Raw genomic sequence first — 21,072 nt, 5'->3', positions numbered from 1 at the left:
CAGCACCTGGCAGTTAAGTTCTGCCAGAGCAAGATAAGGGTGTAAAATGTGCCAGAAAGGTCAATTATTCGATAATCTTAATTCTGTAGGACCCTCTGGCTGTTAGCAAGAGACAGCACCAATTAAAACCCTTTTGTCAATTAGCAAGTGAAAACTTTCAAGATCCTCCACTAAATCTGCTTTTTTCTCTTTTCCTTTTTGGACCCTTCTTAGCAAGGATAGCTTTAAGAGTTTCAGGATGGCTTTGTTATTTATGAGCCTGGATAAACCAGGGCTTTGAAGGATTTATTTCGTTATCATTAAGAATAATTAAAGATCATCTGTATTGCAGTGCTCTTAGGGATTTGGTGGTGGTGAAACCTCTGGCAGTGATTGGCTGAACTTCCCTGATATCATAGAAAGATGGGGCAGGCAGAAGAGGCTCTGAATCCCATTGGTGGAATTACTCCCATCCTAGAGCAGCAGGGGAGAGCCTCAGGCCTGTGCCAGGTACAGCCCTCTAGACCTCTCTGTATGGCCCTTGGGACTCTCCTTGGGCCAATCCCCTTCTCAAGCTACACCCATTCTCCCCAGATGACACCTATTCACTGGCCCTTCTTCACATCTTCCTTGAGTGTTTCTGCCTGTCCACAATGTGCCCCTGAACTGATATAACTTGGATAGAGGATGGTGAGGAATGTGTGAATGGGAGCAGAAACCAGCCTCCTGTACAAATTTACATTTGTTGCTGCACTCATTTTTGCTTCTGGCTGCTCTGGTGGCCCCTAGAAAGTTGCCCCCAGAAGGGAATATGGCCCTTGAGTTGGAAAATGTTGCTAATCTCCAGGGGTGCCAACTTGAATAAAATATTGGGGGGGGATTGCTCCACCCCACATAATCCATCATAAGACATAGCACACACATGTCATTTGAATGGCAATGCCCATCACCTTTGGGGAGGCCAGCCCCCCCCCCCCAAATATTTTGGGGTGGGGGCAAAGGCACCTCAGCCCCTAGGAGTTGACTCCAATGCTTATCCCTGTCATAGAGAGAAGCAGGCAGGGACTTGACAGCAGTTTAAAGGAAGGTTGGGGGAAAGGATCGTGCTGCTGGCTAATTTTGGCTTTTTAAAAGAAACTCTGGCACCTGAAGACATAGGAAGAGTAGAAGAGTTTGGATTTGATATCCCTCTTTATCACTCCCCTTCAGGAGTCTCAAAGCAGCTAACATTCTCCTTTCCCTTCCTCCCCCACAACAAACACTCTGTGAGGTGAGTGGGGCTGAGAGACTTCAGAGAAGCGTGACTGGCCCAAGGTCACCCAGCAGCTGCATGTGGAGGAGCGGAGACGCGAACCCGGTTCACCAGATTACGAGTCCACCACTCTTAACCACTACACCACACTGGCTGACGTTAAACAGGGTTTTTATTTTGCAACCTAACTGGTAAAACGAAAGATGTGTGAGGATACAGAATTATTTCATGAAGCAATGGGATGCAGCCTGAGGAAGTATCATCCACCCTGGGGCAGCCCATAAAAAGCAAGTCTAGAGTAAGAAACTAGGGAGCTGTCTGCTGTTTCCAGGATCTCTTCTCATTGTGAGACTTTTGTGGGTGAGTCGAGTTTCTTGGACCCTGGAAGGACCCAGAAGAAAAATGAATTGGATTGATTTATATATATTAGTGACTTTGCATTGATGTAACATTTATATTTGTAACTGTGCATTATTGTAATATTTTGTCATTGATTCAGTTTTTTTTGTACACCACTTAGAAATATTTTAAAGCTGGTAAGTGGTAAGGAGGGCAACCAAAATGGTCAAAGGCCTGGAAACGCTGCCTTATGAAGAACGGCTAAGGGAGCTGGGCATGTTTAGCCTGGAGAAGAGGAGGTTAAGGGGGGATATGATAGCCATGTTCAAATATATAAAAGGATGTCACATAGAGGAGGGAGAAAGGTTGTTTTCTGCTGCTCCAGAGAAGCGGACACGGAGCAATGGATCCAAACTACAAGAAAGAAGATTCCACCTAAACATTAGGAAGAACTTCCTGACAGTAAGAGCTCTTCGACAGTGGAATTTGCTGCCAAGGAGTGTGGTGGAGTCTCCTTCTTTGGAGGTCTTTAAGCAGAGGCTTGACAACCATATGTCAGGAGTGCTCTGATGGTGTTTCCTGCTTGGCAAGGGGTTGGACTCGATGACCCTTGTGGTCTCTTCCAACTCTATGATTCTATGATTCTATGATTCTATGGTATGGAAATAAATCCATCCTGAGTAAATATACAGGGGGGCCATGTGTTCTCTGGCTTGGCAAGTGTGGAAAACTAACATACTGGGCTGGGTTGGACGGGCCTTTTGGTTTGATACAGCAGGGCTCTTCTGATGCCTACAAAATGAATATAGTTGTTTGTCGCCTGGCTTCAGGAGCCTGGTCCATTAGAATGAATGGGGCACTGCCCCACTCACCTCATTCTGCCCACAGCCAACCCTCACACCTGCCTTCCTGCTTGCTTACGATCAGCCCTGGCTATCACCTTCTTCCTACTTAGTCTCAGTGATACCCTTGAAGAACTCAGCAGGGAGAAGGATGGGGGACAAACTAGAACAAGTTGGCTCCCCCTCTTATTGACTCTGGCCTTACCAGTCATTGGCTCTGGCTCTCCTTGCTGTTGGTCTCTGTGTCTTCTGCCCCACCAGTCCCAATGGGCAAGAGCCACCATTTGTTCTGTCCTTCTCTGCTTCCTAATGCTCTCATTAAAAGCTCATGCAACAAGAAAGCCCTTCCTGTTGAATCAAAATGGAATCTGTGGTCAGAAGCAGTAATGCTTCTGATTACCAGCTGCTGGAGACTACAGGAGAGTAGGCTGCTCTTGTGCTCAGGTCCTGCTTGTAGGTTTCCCATAACAAGTATCTGGCTGGCCGCTGTGAGAACAGGATGCTGGACTAGATGGGCCACTGGACTCATCCAGCAGGCTCTCCTTATGCTCTTACAGCCTCAAACATCACTGGTTCCTATGAATGCTTGGACTACCAAATCTCTTGTTCTCTCACCCCCACCCCCACACGCTATCTGTACCAGCACGGTGTTTGCTGTCTCCAACCATGACAGGACTACAATACTTTATGTAAATACCTTCCAAGTGGAGCTCCTCATTATTAATGCAGACAGTTTCCGAAGGCAGAAGCAAACAGCGTTTGGCAGTGAAGCCTTTTTAATGAGGATGTCATTAAGGAATTCAGCTCGCAAACCGCCGTCCGATTCCCCATGCTCCTCCTCTCCCTCTCCTGTTCACATAACATTTTTTAAGCCTTTTTATTTTTACAAACCTAGAAATCTGGACATTATCTTCTGAGTCCCCCACCCTTTTTTTTTAATTAACCAATTTATTAGTGGGACACATTCAGCCAGCTGGATCATGAGAACGCTGGCTTTTGACCCTCTTCCCCATTTTCCCCGCCGTTGAATGTGCAATAGGACTCATTATTTATCATCTTCAACCTCCAGGGTTGCTATAAATTCAGCCCTCTCCCTTCCGAAATTCTGGCACGCTGGGCAGAGTCGATAGGTGGGATTGGAATGAAAGAGGAGCGCCAGAAGGTTGGCCCTAAAATGAGTGGGCTGAAGGTAGCCTGGAAGCAGAGACACAGAAGGCCACAGTCTACTGCAAACCTTTGTTAGAGCAAATTGCTCAATCAGTGGTCTTCTATCCCCATGAGTTCTGGCATTGGACCAGGACGTGACTCCACCATTTCACTAGCCATTTCACCAAAATCAAGGAAGGACCCACACACTCTCAGAGAAGGCCTCCATTACTTGATCTTCTTGAGCAGTTATGGACTCTAATTCCCATCAGGCCCAGCCCATGGTCAGGGATAATGGGAGCTGTAGTCCAGCAACATCTGGAAGGCCACCAGCTTGCTACTCCTGTTTCGTGAGCATCACTATTCATGCTTCGGTTAGAGATGGGTCCCAGGTCTGAAAAAAGTTGAAGACTACTGTTCTGGAGGACAATGGCCATATGAGAGACCCTATTGATATAACTCCCCCAGGTCTGGCCTATCTACTGGGCTGCAGCCAAGTCCAGTGGAACAAAATAACTTTTCTGGCTGAGTCAGCAGGGAGAGAGTGGCCTTCTGGATGTGACAAGAAGCCTCCTGCTAACTAGCAAGAAGTATCAGGACCCTAGGAACCAGATTAGAGCTGTGGTGGTTGTGTGTGTGTGCAGCTAGCCCTAAGTGCCTTACTCCCTATGCCATTGTGGCAGGAGACCACCTGCTTTTCCTCTATGCTTCTCCCTCAACTGGTCAGGAGGGGTGTTGCAGTCGTCAGGTGACCTGTGTGACCAATAGTCTTTTACTAAGCCTTACAAAGGTTTGAATTGCCTGGACTGGTTTAGGTTCAGCACTTGTCTGGATGACACCTGGCCTTCTTGTCTTCCTGACTTGGAGAAAGAAATCTGAGACACTGAGTTATAACCAACTAAATTATGTTCAGAGTAGACCTATTGGAATCAATGGACCCAAGTTAGTTTATTAATGTCCATTAATTTCAATGGGTCTGCTGTAAGTATAACTACCACTGGAGACACTCCATTGTATTCTGCCACACACAACCATGCATAGCCCATCCTTTGTGCAAGTCTGGCACAGAATGTTTACAACATGTAAAGGATCCTAATCTTCTTGTTTATTTGTTTACTTTATTACATTTCTATCCCACCTCTCCTCAGAGAGCTTGCCAATTCTGGATTTGAACCCTGGTCTCCTGCATCCTAGTTTGACACTCCAACCACTACACTACATTGGCTCCTACAATACCTCTCATCAGCTCTTGCTTTTTGATCCTCTATTGCTACTCCCCAAAATGTTTCCTCTCCTCTCCTCCATTAGGAAAACTCCCATCCAGCCATTCAAGTTGTTCGTCCCTCGAGCTCATTATGCAGATAGCCCTGAATGCAAAGTTTCTGTAATCAATAATGCAGATGAGCAACAAGAAGCAAAATGTCAAGAAGGAATCCTGTCGCTTTGGCATATGGCCAGCTAGCCAACAGAACAACACCTGAGCAGGTCCATCCATACTCGCCCAGTATTTTCTGTAGAGGCTTTCGGGGATATCGTTGGCAGTGGGCAATGACCCTGCAAGAGTCAGGTGGCAAAGTGAATAATTTTTCAGGACCAGAATCTGCTAGCTTGCCAAAATGAAGCAGGCGCAGGTATATACAAGGTCCCTTGGGTAGGAGATCACTTGGTGGCCAGTGTGAGAACAGGGTATGAGTATAATGGATACTTTAGGAGAGGTGTGGGGAGCAGTTTCCAGCCTGAGAGCCACATTCCTTTCAGAGCGGCAAATACCTGTCATGGCTGGGGCTAGAGGCAAAAGTGGGTGGAACAACAAATGTAAGGATTACGTTTATACAGTAGGCTAGTTTTGGTCACACACTTGCACACCCCTCTCTATCCTCCATCTAGGAAAGCAAAAGACATTATCAGGGTCCAAGGACATATTCTAGCCAGGCAAAAACACTTAAGGAGGGCCAGTGAGGGGTGCAGCCTATTCAGAGTGGCAGTGCTGTGCACCCTTCCTCTGTTTTGGCTTTGTGATGCCTTTGTGGTCCCTTTATGGCTAGGATTGCTTCAAGAACCTTTCAGAGTATCCTTGTTTTTGTTTTACATAGCAATGGAGATACAAATCAGGGTAAGGGAAGCAGCTGTGAGGAGTCGTTGAATAGCACACACAAAGAAAGTAGGGAGATGGTTAACCTGTCTCCACCACTCTATTGTCACAACTTGAGTATCTATCCAATATTGTCTGTGACTGTCTTTGTTCACTGGAATATAGCTTTCAAATTCTGCCTCGACTTTACACTCTTCCCATTTCCATACCATTTTGTGCGGCTCACCGTTCAACCAGTGCTAGAAAGTTTGCAGGCACCTCGACTGCTTTTGTAAGGTGTCAACAGCTCCACTGTGTGGTGAAAGGACAATATGCATTTTCAAAACAGGCATCTTCTTGGTCTGTTACAGCCTTCCTAAGCCTATTACTGTCTTGGTGTTTTGGACCACAACTCCCATCAGCACCCAGCCAAAGCAGTCATAGTGCAAATCACATAGAGGGTTCCAGATGGAAAACGTCTGGTCACTTACCATGGCTTTCTAAACATGCTTTGGAGAACTTTGGTGGTCCTCAGGAGCTTATTGGGGAATCCTCAATGAGAAAACCAGAAATGGTGGACTCATTTTCCCATGGCCTGCCAGTGTGATATAGTGACTAGAGTGTCAGGCTAGTACCTGGGAGACCAGGGTTCAAATTCCCACTTAGCCATGAAGCTGGGTGACCTTGGGCCAATCACTGCCTCTCAGTCTGACTTATTTCACAGGTTGTTGTAAGGATAAAATGAGAAGAGGAGAACCATGTGTGCCATTTTGAGAGCTGGTGAGGTGAAATTAAGACCTGCAAGACAAGAGTTCAAATCCCCTTTCAGCTGTGAAGCTCTCTAGTGATCTCTGGCTGGCCAGTTACTCTCAGCTTAACTTACCTACAGGGTTGCTGTGAGGGTAAAATGGGGAATGGGACTACGTATGTCACCCTGAGCTATTTGGAGGAAAAGTGGGATAGATATGTGATAGAGGAAAGAAAGAAAGAAAGAAAGAAAGAAAGAAAGAAAGAAAGAAAGAAAGAAAGAAAGAAAGAAAGAAAGAAAGAGTCTGCCTACTTCCTCTCCTCTCCTCTCTTGCCAAGGAGTCTTAGATAATTTTTATGTTAATTTTTGGAAGCACCTGCACACTATTGAACAAAATATTCTCCTAAGTACACTCCCAGAATCCTCTGTGAAATTTTGTGTGTGCTGAAACTAATCAGTGTTTGTAAAGAATGTAAGAGCTATGCGGAAGGACCATCCCATAGCTCAATGAAAGAACATCTGCCTTGTAAGCAGAAGGTCCCAGGTTCAATCCCCAGCATCTCCAGATGCGGCTTGAAAGGCTGCCTGTCTGAAATTCTGGAGGGATGCTGCCAGACAGTGTAGACAACACTGAGCTAGATGGACTTAATATAAGGCAGATTCCTGTGCTCCTTAGAGCTTTGGGGTTAAACAGACCTCCTCCTCAGAGTAAATGCTCAAAATTAAAAAGGAACATTCGATACATCTGTGCAAAAGCATGGCTTTATGTCCTTTAAAATTTGTTTTAATTGTTTTCAAATAATAAAAATTAAAAGTTCATAATAATAATGATGATAGACCTATTATAAAAGATGAATGCCAAAGATTAAATCAAATTAAATCCTGTGGTTCCTGTATTAAGTAAGTCCATCACATTGTCAGGACGTCCATCGGTGCTCATTCCCGGGGGTCTCAATCGATTCCAAAATGGTACAAATAAAGTCCAATTTCCCCGAAAAGTCTCTAATGAGGTAGTTCTTCCCAGCAGTGCTTACAAATAGTTATCTTGTTCATTAACATGATATTTCTCATTGTTCCCCCTCCATAGTCCCACAGATGCTAAGTGCTCTGCCTTCAGTGATTTTGCTAACAATAGATGTTCAAATTAAAGGGGGAACGATTGATATGTCTGGGCAAAGAAACAGCTTTAAGTCCTTGGCTATGAAGTCCCAGTCTTGCAGCAACAGATTTTCTGCAGATGGCATTAGGCTGGGGGAAGGGTGGGGAAGGCCAGACCCCAGGCTGAGAAGAGCCCCCAGCTCCTTGGTCAGGCCACACCCCCTCACCAGCCCTGCACTGCATCCTCTTTGAGTGCTTTTGCCTTGCTGGAATGTGTCATTGAACCCTGATAATGCCTCTTCCTTGTCTGGATGGAGAATAGAGAAAAGTGTGTGAGCATGGGTAGAAACTAGCCTACTGTAAAGAGCTATTTGCTCCACCCACTTTTGCCTCTGGCCCCACCCAGGAGGATGCCCCCCACCCCATAAGGATGTTCAGAAGGTAATGCAGCCCTCAGGCTGAAAAGGGCTCCCCCACCATAGACACCCCCCCAACCTTATGAAAGAAACAGCTTGGCAGATGGATGGATGGATGGATGCTCGAAAGAGGCACATTTCTGTATCCAAACCTCTGACTTCTGTGTGGCTGCAATCTAGCCTGCTATTCAAAGGTAAAATTTACATTCACCCCTCAAATCTCTTTTGCCTCTGGCCCCACCCATTGTTGGCATGTGGCCCCTGAATAGTTGCCTGCAAAGGAATGAGGCCCTCGGGCTGAAAACGGTTCCTTATCCCTAGTCTAGGGCTTTGTCATGTGCTACAGCTAAGGTCTCAAGTTACTCAGAGGCATGTTGGGGGAAACCAGCAGTGGACCTGTCCCCTTTAATATTTGCTTGCTTGCTTGCTTGTTTTGTATGCCACCCTTCATGCGAAGATCACAGGGCTGTTCACAACATAAAAATACAAAATGAGAACACAAGATGCATAATAAAACAAAAACCAAACAAACCAATAGCCCCCACACCCACAAACACATTTAAAAGGCCATGGAATCAGACAAAGGCCTCATTATAGGAAACTGTTTCTGCCTGGTGCCTAAAGCAGAAATGGAGCCACAGCAGAAAAGGCCAACTCTTATGTTGCTGCCCTCCAGACTTTTGCAGAGGAGGCATGCAAAAATGGGCCTCAGATTATGATCGTAAGGTCTGGGTCAGTTCATATGGAGAGGTATTGTGATCCTGAGACATTTCAGGCTTTATAGGTCAAAACCAGCACTTTGAATTGGGACCAGAAACTAATTGTTAGCCAGTGCAGTTGGGTCAGGATTGGCATTATATGCTCAAACTATTTTACCCTCAGTGAACAACCTGGCCATTGAATTCTGCACTAAACCATCTTCAAAGGCAGCACCATGTAAATAACATGTTGCAGTAATCTAGCCCAAGGGTTACCAGAGCATAGACAACAGAAGTTTGGCTATCCCTATCCAGATAGGGGCACAGCTGAGTCATCAGCCGAAGTGGATGGAAAGCGCTCTGCGCCACTGAAGCCACCTGAGCCTCAAGTGGCAGCAAATGATCCAGGAGTACCCCTAAACTATTTACCTGCTCCTTCAGAGGGAGTGTAACCCCATCAAGAGCAAACAATCTCCCACCCATCTGGTCTAGGGAGCCACTCACTAACAGTGCCTCAGTCTTATTTAGATTAAGCTTCAGTTTCTTGGCTTTCGTCCAGTCCATTACCAAGGCAAGACAACAGTCTAGCACATCTACGGCCTCATCTGCAGATGTAAAAGAGAAGTAGAACTGTGTGTCATCAGCAGATTACTCACAACATACTCTAGCGCTAGGAATAACCCCACTCAGTGACTTCATTTAGATGTTAAACAGCCTAGAGGATAAAACTGAACCTTGAGGAACCCCACACTTCGGCTCCACAAGGCCGAAGAACACTTCCCTAGCATCACCCTCTGGAAATAACCATCCAAGTAGGACTGGAAAGGTGCTGAAAGCCTAAATCTCAGCTGGTAGTGGTCTGACCCTGACAAGGGGCTGTGTCAGCACCCCCCACTTTCAGATCACCCTCTTCCTGCCTAGTTGAGAAAACAAAGTCCAGAATGGGGCTTGCCACATGTGTTGGATTGGTGACATATTCTGACAGTCCTATGGTCGCCACGGCAGCCATGAAATCCTGAGCCACCCTAGAGCCAATTGCCTCAGCATGGATGTTTAAGTCCTACAAAACCAGCAGTCTGGGAGTCTTCAGCACTGCCTCCAAAACCAGCTGCCACCTCAGGCTAGGAGAGTGCTGGGCAGCGAGGCGGGGGGTAAACCAGCAGAATCCCTGATTTGTCCCAACTGCCCAATGCCAGGAACGCACACTCCATAGATGGAATCTATAGATCACAGCAACTGCCTCTCCCTGACCCTCAAGTCTGCCCTGATGCTGCACCCAGTGCCCAGGTGGGCATAGCTGGGTGAGACCAACTCCACCCTGCTCACCCACCCAAGTCTCAGTGATAAAGGCCGAATTGGCTTCCTCAACTACAATCAGATTGTGGATGAGGGAGCCCACCCGACACTCATCAACAGCATCCGCAGACCCGAGGGCTGGCTGATAGGACAGCCGCAATTCCCCAGGTCAGAGGAGTCACCAGCTGCCTGTGCTGTGTGCCCCCTACCTGGCCTGCCCCACCTCCCACACCATACCTCGCCTTGCACTGAGCCACTGCGATTAGGCCATCCCACTGCTTTCTGCAGTTCTTCTCTTCACAGGTACATATTCCACCCCTTAATTTAAACAAACAAACAAACAAAACTCCAAATTTAAAAAACCCACAAGTTAAAAAACCAGTTAAAAACAAGTTAAAATATTTGCTCGTTGAGGATGCAAGGATGGACAAAGACTACCTGAAAATGGAGAAAATTCCCTCCCCCCAGTGCTGCAAAGAATTAAGTCACTGTGAGAGATTTTGAAGGCACTTACGAAACACAGATACACACAGAGAACCAGAAATGAAGTAAACAGCAGTAGTTTATGTTCAGCATCTATAGCATTAATTTACTGTTTTCTTGGAAGGCTGTGGTGTGGCAGGCTGATAAAGGAAGCACGGCATCAAAGCTCGCATGCATTCTTTTCTTTTAAAGCCATCAGCTGATCCCTAGAAGGCTTCATTGCGCCAGCTCTGTTTTCTCAAGATCTATTTAACATTATTTGAAATGCCCCTCCCCTCCTCAAATAATGCATGTTTGAAAAACTGGTGTGATCTCTCCCCCCCCCCCCCGCCACCCCATATCCTCCCTGTGTTTCCAGAACGTTTTCCTCCATCTGCCAGCGTCAACATGAAGATTCTACCCCAAATTAATCGGGATGCTACATTCCCTCTGCAGAATACATCTGATGAACACCTCTGGAGAACAGCCCACTTTCTATTCAAAGAACACCAAAGAGAAGCACACACGATCACCCAATCTTTATTCCTACCCCCACCCCACCCCACTTTCTCGGCAAAGATAATTGCATATTGTCAGGTATGACGGCACCTGAAAAAAATGTATTAATCTCAGAGGCATTGATACTGAGAAAAGTGTGTGTGTGTGTGTCTTTGTTGAAATGGCTTGCTTTTAATAAAAGCACAGTGAAGGGTCGCTTCTTACTGATAGACCAGCTCATGCATGCACATTCCTCACTTCAAGACTGCAATGGCAGAGACCTTTTCAGACGGCAGTCATGGGAGGCTGATATGAAGTCCTGCCGGGTGCACATTGGATGACACCCCCCCCCCCATCCTGCATTGAAAGCTACCAACTCTGATTGCTTATGGTCTCCCTCCATTATTGAAGGCAGGAATGCCCCCTGAATACCAGCTGCTGGAAACAACAGGAGGGGAGAGTGCTGTGCTGCTCAGGTGCTGCTTGTGGACTTCCCATTGGGGCATCTTGTTGGCCTCTGTGAAACTAGGGTGTTTGACTATCCGGGCCTTTGGCCTGATCTAGCAGGGCTCTTCTTAGGTTCTCAGGTTTTGCAGCATTCCCAATCATACAGCAGAAGCAGCAACAACAACTGCCTGATTCACATCTTCTGATAGAGAGAAGTTCCCACATAACAAAACTAAATGCTGTGTGCACATCCCAACAAGCTGGGGAGATCAGAGTTTCACTGGCACCAGACAGGGGTCAACTGAGTGTTCATATAGTCAGGGCTTGGAATGTAGGAAGCTGCTTTGTACTGGGTCAGACCCTCTGGTCCATAGCTCAGTATTGTCTACTCTGATTGTCAGTGGCTCTCTCCCAGCCCTGCTTGGAGATGCCATTGGGACCTTTTGAACCTGGGACCTTTTGCTTACAAGGCACATGCTCTACCACTGAGCTGTGGATGACCCTTCTTCATAGCTCTTGCGCTTTGCCACTGCGACTCTTCTCCTTGCATCCTAACCCTTCCTGGTGGATCAGTGGAGGACCTGATTCACCCAAAGAACTTGGAGAAGGGAGGCCTCATGTGCTCAGTCTCCTGACGGAGTCTTCTGCCTGGGTCAATCACTCACCCTTAGCCTAACCTACCTCACAGGGTTGTTGTGAGGATAAAATGGACAGAGATAGAGAACTATGTATACAACTTTGAACTCCTTGGAAGAAAGGTAGAATATAATGCAACACATAAAAATGAATTAATATTTTTGCTTGTGAATCAGGATGTAAACAGGGGTAGGAAGCCTCTGGCCCATGGGCCTAATTAAGCCTACCAGGCTTCCCTGTTTGGCCCACAAGACCTTTTTGACCCAGCCACCCTCACCTGCCCCATACCTGCCATCATATATGACATCAGGGGTGAGGCAGGTAAAGATGGAGCTGGGCCATAGTCACTTTGCACTTGCAAATTCTTGTGCATGCTGTTTTGTAATCTCCAATGACCTGCATGTGCAAAAGCAGGTCATCTGTTGTCATTGGGACATAAAGTGATAGACAGGTAAATGGACTCATCCACCTGTCAAACTTGGCCTGTGTGGTGTGGGGGAGCTAAGGATCTGACCTGCTGGCTGGGTTTAGTTTCCCCACCTCTTCTGTGCCGTATAGGCACGTGGCAAGATATATTATGTCTGAGGAGTGTCAGTGGGGTGTCCTTTACAGCAGCTGTCTTGAACTCCCCAGTAAGGGGTGGGGACCTCCTCTTGCTCCCAAGGTCTACAGATGGCCTCTGCCCCCTCTTCAGAGAAGGTCCCATCCCATCTGATTCAGGATCTCTGGGAGCTGCCAGGTCCTGACATTTCTTCACCATGAAATATACGTTCCCAAAGGCAGATGAGGATCATCGCCATGCCATTGCAGAAATTACCTGATGGAAATTCTGGTCCAGGGAGATGTGTCGGAGGCCCCACGGCAAATGAGTGCGACCTTCTGAGTACCCCTCCCCTGCTCCGAAGGCTTGATGGGGCTAACATGGAACGGCGCTCCCAGGATCTGCCGTGTCCCCGGCGACACCTCTGAATGACAGCCAACAACCGGCGTCTCTGCACGGCAGGAGGCAGAGCGCGGCTTTTGACAAACACTCACAGGGAAATAATAAAGTGGCAAACTAATTTTGCATCGGACACACTTACCAGAGCATAAAGAGCCTCTGAAAAGGAGACATCTTGTGCCATCTATCTTCCTTAAACACCCAAGCTGTGACAAAGTGGAAAGCAAAATTATGATGAATGATGGGACATATTTCCGTCGGTACCTGGGTGCTTTAACCTGGCGGAATGGGTGCTAATGAAAGACAGAACTTCTGCCGGTGTTGCGGGGGGAGATCTACTTGCAACACACACACACATACACACAAGTCTGTATTATAAATTGGTGCTTCGTTTTCATCAAAAGCGCATAATGAAGGAGCATCTCGTGACATAAATTAAAACCGGCAAGTGATGGGTCAGCATTGCGCCATGTTGCGCGAAGACAAATGGCCGCCGATCCCTTGACAGTGGCTGTATCTCATTTACAATATTTTTCTCTCTCCCTGTGTGTGTGAGTGTGCGAGTACATTTCCCGATTGCAAAGGGGAACATGGCGAGGTTTTGTTCGTCAATGGCGTCAGCGTCATTTATTTTACTGCCTCATTTGAATATGATGAATACCAGAGTCCTTTATTTGTTCACAACAACCAAATAATTGTAGATCCACCAGTTTAGCTGCAATTAATCATGAGATGGGTTCTCCCCCTCCTGCCACCCTTCTCCCCCAACAATCCGCTATAAACATGACATTGAACAATAAAAACATTAACCTCTGCTTGCAACAACGGAAATATGTGTGTGTGCATGTGTAAATATATACACACACACAAATATGCACACGCACCTATGTACAGACACATGTGAGCACGCACACACACCAAAGATCTATCTGGCACTATCTTGCAAGGTTAGTGGTCCATAGTCAATATATTTCCAGATGTGGCAACTCAAATTTATTATGTAATTAGCTGCAACTCTCTTCCTTTTGCACAAGCTTGTGGGGTGGGGGTGGTTAACAATGGCTAAAAATAAAACCACACAGAATGCAATTCCTATTTTTACCTCTGATAAGGAGCTCAATGCTGACGAGCTGCTCAGAGCTCAGCCTAGATGGGTGCAAGAAGACCACAGCTCAATTCTGGGGGGCCTGATTTGAATGCAGAAGCTCCCCAGTTTGATTCCTGCCATCTCCAAAGAAAAGGGATTAGATGGCACAGGGCTTTGTGAACTGGTTTTTTCCCCCTGCCCCCACCAGTGCTTTGTATTTTGATAATGTGAGTGTTCACTACAAGCCACTTTGGGCACATGGTATATAAACTAAGTCAATTAAATCAATAAATCATCCAACCCCCTGCTTTATGTGCCCACTCTAAGACAGGCCTGGAGACTAACAACAAGGGAGAAAAGGTCTTTTTAGTGGTGGCTCCCCTGCCTGTGGAATGCTCTCCCAGGTAAGGCCTGTTTGGTTAACAACACTGGCATCTTCTTATGAATTTGAGAAGTCTCTAAACTTGATAGTGAGTAGAGCCTGCCCTGTGTTGGACAGCTCAGAAGTCGGGACCAATGAATAACTAAGGCTGCAGGAATTCACCAGAACTCAGGTGCTGAGCAAATCTCAACTGGAACCTGAAGCCTTCTGATAATATACTTTTTCCTGTCCTGTCTAGGAGGATCTAATGGCTAGCCTAGCTTCAGTCTGGGACCTTAAGGTACTTCACTGGGCACTTGCCATGGTCTGCAGTATGAGGTGGGCAAAGAGGTGGGAACAAGGTACCACAGGGACCAACCAGTAGTTCTGGACAAAGAAGGAAACAAGAGTCAAGAAAAGCCAAAAGCCAGGGCTGATGAATGAATCAGAACAGGTGGTCAAACTAGAAGGAGGGATCAATTAGCTAGCCAGATGTCATGACCAAAGAATAACCAAGGATGCAAGATTGCACCGGAGCTCAAGAATATCTTACTGCTCAAGTGAAGCTCAAGCTGAACAGAAAGCCAGTGATACTCTACTCTGAGTGAGTGGAGTCCAGGGTCCTTCACTGGGAAACTGCCACTTGCAGTTCAATGGCTGGCCACATGGGGCAGCTACACATTGACCCAGCAGCTCCTGACTCCCTACCCTATTGTGTGCATATGAAGGAGCTGGGCAGGAATCTTCCTGCCCCAGGAGAAGGAGAAGGAGCAGCTATCTCCTCCTAGCCTGATCTCTTGGTGTCCTAGTTACAATCAATAAGTATTGAAACATACTGTTGTGTCTTCAGGGAAAAAAGCAGTAGGACTACCGTCACTTGCTCTTACTTTGCATTGCCCTCAGTGATATCATCAGTGGCGTAGCGTGGGTTGTCAGCACCCGGGGCAAGGCAAGTAATTTGCGCCCCCTAACCCGTGGATTTGCGCCCTCTAACCCTTGGATTTGCGCCCCCTAACCCTAACCCCAGATGTTGCGCCCGGTGCGGCCGGCACCCCCCCCACGCTACGCCACTGGATATCATCATGCAATCCTACCACAAAGTGCTGCTACTCCATTTACTACATGAGTAGGGGTACGGGAGAAATTCGGTTTGGTTCATGTTTCAAGTTTCCCCAAAACAACCTGTGAAATGGAAGCACAGCTGTCCTTCAAAATTCACACTTTCAAAACCTGATGTTGTCCAATGACGTTTGTTGTGTCACTAACCACACACACTGGTGTGAATGAAATTTATCAATACTTGTTAATTTCTGCATTGTATTTGAGATTTCACATGATGTGAAAGGCACTTCTGGAAAACCAGTAGAATATAGGGCATGTCTGGTGCTCATTTCTGTGTTATTTGATTCCGGGGGGGGGGCACATTTTAACGCAGAAAATCTTGGGAGTAAAGTGATATAATTTGGAGGGTGGTAAGCTAGCACACAGTTATTTCCTGCTTGTTTTCATTGGGGGGGGGGGAGGTCACAGGGAATAGAAGCACACATGTGCTCAAAGGAAGAGGGAGTAGCAATGTTGTCCAATGACATTTGCTGTTGTGTCATGCCACACACGCTGGTGTGAATGAAATCCAGTGTGACATGCTTTTAAACTATGAAAAAGCTGCTGTTCCATAAAACCACAGGTACTGCCAGTGTGAGAGGAATATAAGAAAACGGAACAGAAGCACTGGTAATTATAACTGGGAAAACGAACCCAATATTCCCCATAGCTTAATGCACACTAAGGGTAACTCGGAGAGGACCTATTGAAATTAATGAACATAAATTAGGTCCATTAATTCTAATAGGTCTACTCTGTGTAAAACATAGTTGCCCACAATCCTAGCCTTAATAATTCTCCATGAAGTCTGCTGAAAAGCTCCATATCTGTACACTCAGCTGTCCCCGAGCCCCCTCCCACAATCCCTTGCACCTGCTGCTCCCTGACAGAGTCCCATGGCGCACGTGCAGTGGAGAGTGTTCCTTTTAGCACTCTGATTCCAGCCCGAGGCTCTGGAAAAGGAATGCATCCAAGATGCCCAAATGACAGCGCCTCCGGCAAAAGACACTTTAGCGCTCAGCAGCAGCAAAGTAAAAAGGGAAACAAACTTGCAGGGCATGGGTGACAGCGGGAGATGAATTCCATCGCAGGATCAAATCATTCTGCTTCTGACAGTTAAAGAGGTGGAAGGAACTAACACAGGTTCCTCTTAAGTCAGGCTTGTTCATCTAGGACAGGGTGGGAAACATTCGGCCATCCCAAGGTTGCTGAAGTGCAATGCTGTTGGACTACAGTTCCCATTATCCATGACCACTGGCAAATTGGTAAATAAGAGAACAGGCAGGCAGCTGGGGAGCTGGCTGAGGTTGGTGGGGCAGTGCTCCATTGCCTCTAATGCGACAGCCTCTACTCATAAGAAGAGCCTTGTTCAATCAGCCCAAAGATCCTGGTCTCACAGTGGCCAACCAGACGCCCCAAGGGGAGGTTAGCAAGGAGGACCAGAGAATAACAGAACTTATCCGATTTGTGATCCCCACTTCCATTTCCACTTCTTCCCCTCTCTTTCACAATTCTATGCCACCAGTAGAGGCTGCTCCAATCGAATGAATGGGGAACACTGCTCCACCAACCTCACCCCCCACCTGCCTGACTTCTTCCCTACTTGCAAGCTAGGTGATGATATATGGACTGGGAAAAGAAGTCTTTTGCCACTTGGCAGTGGGATGCAGATGCCTAAGGAACTGCCCCCATGGCAGTTAGATCAACTCTACTGGCTCTGCGAGTTAAACCACAGAGCCTAGGACTTGCCGATCAGAAGGTTGGCGGTTCGAATCCCCGTGACGGGGTGAGCTCCCGTTGCTCGGTCCCTGCTCCTGCCAACCTAGCAGTTCAAAAGCACGTCAAAATGCAAGTAGATAAATAGGTCGGGAAGGTAAACGGCGTTTCAGTGCGCTGCTCTGGTTCGCCAGAAGCGGCTTAGTCCTGCTGGTCACATGACCCGAAAGCTATACGCTGGCTCCCTCAGCCAATAAAGCGAGATGAGCGTTGCAACCCCAAAGTCGGTCACGACTGGACCTAATGGTCAGGGGTCCCTTTACCTTTAACTGGCTCTGCAGCAGCACCTACAGTCCAGGAGGTGGCACTGCACGTAAACCCCCTTCTTAGTCTCACCATCCCTCCTTTAGTAACTCAGCAGGAAGGAGGAAGGGGACAAACCCAAAATTACTCTTACTTTCTTCTTATGTCCCTGCTTATGACTCCTAGCAGCTGGTACTGGGAGGCATACTGTTTCCGACAGCGGAGGTATAACATAGCCATCGTGGCTAGTCACCATTTCACAGAACTATAGAATTGCAGAGTTGGAACTTGTGTTCTTAACTGCCACTGCTCAACTAGATCTTCCCCAGCCAACAAAGGCCATGCATTCTCTAGCCTGGGTGTGTTCCTCAAACAACTGCACGCAGCCTCATAATGCAGAATTGGCCCCGGCTGACCCAAAGAGGCCGGCAGAGCAGAGCAACAAAGGAATGCAATGCGGGGACATCCTCCCTGCGCGAGGAGTCCTTAGCAGCCTGCAAGAGTTTCCCGTGCGGTGAATGCAGCAAGCACATCTCTCCCCTCCTTCCTCTCCCCCTCCCTCTCCAAATGGATGGTGGCGAAGGCGCACTCCAGCTGCCGGCGCCTCGCTGCCCTTGTGCGGTTCCCTGCCAGTTGTGCGTTGCCGATTGCAATGAGCGCCACCATCTGCCGTGCCACGTGGACATCATAATCTTCCCTTAATTACATTAGCTGTGCAATCAGTTACTGCATTACAAGGCCGACGATGAGCTTTTAAATCTTGGTGGAAATCATAAATAATTGCAATAAGTGCCAGGCGCCAGATGCGAATGCCAACGCCGTGCGCGCTAGATAAATAGTAACCTCACGACGCAGCATTCCGCGGCTGTCCAGCCACCGGGGCCGCTGGGCGCCTTCACTTTCCCCCGGTCTCCCGCGTTTGTGACCTGTTTGCGATCGTGCCATTCTTGCATTAAAAGGGAAGAACAGGAGGAAGCAAGGAGAGGATGAAGGGAAAGAAAACTCGACCAGTCAGGCCTTTAAAAAAGAAACTGAGATGTTAGCCTTTAAAAAAAAAAGTATCCTGGTCTGGTATCACAAACTTTAAGATGCACGTGTATGGAGGAAATGGGCCATTCAGGGGTCTTTGTTGTGTAAGAGCTGGCACGCTCTCAAAATTACCAGGAATGGTGGGGCAAGAATGGAAACAGACGCTGCGGGGCTGGAAGACGTTTCTCACAACAGCAAAGAAAGAAAGAAAGAAAAGTTGTAATTGATAGCCGAAGAGGTTAAGGAAGGACCTCTTTCCTGAATCCAAGCTGCAGGGAGAGATATTGCAAGCCAAACTAGTCTTCTCTGTCCTGCTCTTATTGGGGGGGGGGGAGTAAAAATCATCCTTGAATGTATCATAAATGGTACTTCACACAAACACACACATGGAATGGATGGAGGGGTGCAGTGTGGAGGGATTCCATTATTTTCACTTTCTGAAAGAAGACATAAACTGAAATGAACTTAGCCTTCAAAATTCACACTTCACTGAATTGTGCAGTGCTGTGCTCCAACCAAATCATGTTTACAAAAAGTTATACAGTAGGATGAAATGCATACAAAAATGTATATATATCAGAAGACATCTGCACTAAAATTCTGCCAGGTTATTTGCATTGACTTTTAAGAAAAAACAGCAAGGTGGAGATCTGGGCTTAAGACTGGAAAAATAAAAAAGGAAACTGACAGATTCATTTTTCCCAAATGCATCCTATAGATATAAAAATGCATCATATAGATATAGATAGATAGATAGATGATAGATAGATAGATAGATTAGATAGATAGATAGATAGATAGATAGATAGATAGATGATAGATAGAAATAGATAGATGATAGATAAATAGATAGATATAGATGATAGATAGATAGATATAGATGATAGATAGATAGATAGATAGATAGATAGATAGATAGATAGATGATAGATAGATGATAGATAGATAGATAGATGATAGATAGATAGATAGATAGATAGATGATAGATAGATGATAGATAGATAGATATAGATAGATAGATAGATGATAGATAGATAGATATTTGGCAATCTCTGATTGAATAAAAGTGGTGTTTCTTCATGCACACGCGAGTTACTTCTGTAACAGATCTAAAAGCATGGGCAGAATTTCTGGATGACCTCAAACACAACACTTTTCGAACATTTGGCTGTCACTTATGACAGCTTAGCTTACGCATGGTTGTGCATCACTTGTCATTCCTATCATCAGCTGTTGGTGCATGGTGTAAGGTCCGGGCGGGGGGGGGGGGGAGGCCTCTTGAACAGGGGACTCTGGGACCAGGGCCCCAGGCACCTTACTTCCTCTGCCCACAGGTCTATTCTTGGACTGTCCAAGGAAGTTTCCAACCTATCCGCTGTGCTGGAATGGTCAAGGGCACTAGTGTATCTCGTCAGCCCAGCTGCACCAGGTGACTGGAGGAATTAATTGGGGCCTCAGTTTATAATCCTCAACCTGAGCAATTTGTCCACCTGGAAAGGTGCTAATCAGTTTTGCCTTCTTTGGAAACAGGTCACCAGTCCAACTTAGTCCATAGGCCACAATACTTTTCTCGGCCTATTCTAGAGCCCGGCTACCAGCTTGTTTAGACCACCATACCCTCTCTTTCTTTCTTTCTTTCTTTCTTATTTCACCCTACTGGACAGCTGCTGCCAGTCAGTGCAGACAATACTGAGCTAGATGGACCAATGGTTTCTCTCTGTAGAAGGCAGCCTCCAGCATTCCTATCTGAGTCAGTCCCTTATTCCTTTATTTTATAGCTTGCCTTTCCTCTCCAATGAGCCCAGGGTGACTAACAGGCACACAATTAAAAAACAAAGCAAAATAATTATAAAACTGATCAGAACATGCTAAAAACAATCTCAGGGATGCTAGGGACAGTGCTCTTCAGCCACCAAATGTCTGGGTAAAGAGGAATGTTTTCAAATTCCTCCTGAAAGTTAGTAACAATGGAGACAGGAACATTCCATAATTGGGAAACCACCACTGAAAAGGCCCTGTCACAGGTAAGTGCCAACCTGTCTGCCCCCGGTGGTGGCACCACCAGCAAGGTCTGAACTGCGAATTGTAGGGTCTGAGGTGGTCAGCACTGGGTCCAAACTTCTTGGGTCCAAAGCCATTTAGGTAGAACTGTCTTAAGCATATGCAGCGCCAGGGTGCAAAAATCTGCCTGGTGGCCCCCCCCATGGAGCTCCTGCGGCTGGAGCTCGGTCGGATGCCTGATGTTGGTGACAGGGAGGGGGTTACAAATCAAATAAAATGGCCAGGGACTCCGCCAAGCCAATTTCTTTGTCGGCTGCGATGCCCTCCCTGCTCACGTTGTACTCTGTCTCCAGCAAGGCACCTAAAATTTGGGAAGCAGAGAAAGGGAAAGAGGAAAGTTAAGGCTGGCAGCCACCGGGCACCTAAGTGGCAAGCCTCTTCAGAGGCGGCTCATGAAAGCCTGTCCAGGGGCCTGGAGCGCCTGCTCACTTTGGTCCCACGGTGCCATGGCACCTTAAGACTTTGACGATGACTCCGCCGTCAGACGCTGGGCAGGAGGGCGGGGGGTTGGGGTGGAGAGCCACCCGCAGCAGAAGAGCCTGCCA

At 46.9% G+C, this 21,072-nt stretch overlaps 1 long non-coding RNA gene across 1 annotated transcript; it reads right to left on the bottom strand.

Moving 5' to 3' along the window:
- Positions 1-7,287: 7,287 nt before the first annotated feature.
- Positions 7,288-9,151, bottom strand: LOC310669153. The gene is made up of 3 exons (XR_014507047.1): positions 9,094-9,151; positions 7,971-8,357; positions 7,288-7,782 (listed from the first exon to the last, which is right to left on the bottom strand). It is a non-coding gene; the product is annotated as an uncharacterized lncRNA (long non-coding RNA).
- Positions 9,152-21,072: the final 11,921 nt, after the last annotated feature.

This window comes from Podarcis tiliguerta, assembly GCF_965153285.1.
Source record: "Podarcis tiliguerta genome assembly, chromosome: Z".
NCBI lineage: Eukaryota > Metazoa > Chordata > Lepidosauria > Squamata > Lacertidae > Podarcis > Podarcis tiliguerta.
Note: the sequence above shows the minus strand (reverse complement) of the source record. Positions and strands in the feature narration are given on the sequence as shown.